The following is a 284-nucleotide window of genomic DNA, read 5'->3' as shown; positions in this document are numbered from 1 at the left end:
CTTCCATCCATCATCCATCCTTCCATCCATCATTCATCCTTCCACCCACCATCCATCTTTCCACCTCCCATCTGTCCTTCCACCCATCATCCATCCTTCCATCCACCATCCATCTTTCCACCTCCCATCTGTCCTTCCACCCATCATCCATCCTTCCATGCATCCCTCACCCACCATCCATCCTCCCACCCGTCATCCATCCTTCCATCCATCATCCATCCTTCCATCCATCATCCATCCTTCCATCCATCATCCATCCTTCCATCCATCATCCATCCTCCCAC

At 52.1% G+C, this 284-nt stretch overlaps 1 protein-coding gene across 6 annotated transcripts in view; it reads left to right on the top strand.

The window, feature by feature from the left end:
• Positions 1-284, top strand: part of DLG5 (discs large MAGUK scaffold protein 5) — a 213,866-nt gene that overhangs the window by 65,748 nt on the left and 147,834 nt on the right. The window lies entirely within an intron of this gene.

This window comes from Neomonachus schauinslandi, chromosome 6 (assembly GCF_002201575.2).
Source record: "Neomonachus schauinslandi chromosome 6, ASM220157v2, whole genome shotgun sequence".
Lineage (NCBI taxonomy): Eukaryota > Metazoa > Chordata > Mammalia > Carnivora > Phocidae > Neomonachus > Neomonachus schauinslandi.
The sequence above is the reverse complement of the archived record's forward strand: the minus strand, read 5'-3'. Positions and strand labels throughout refer to the sequence as shown.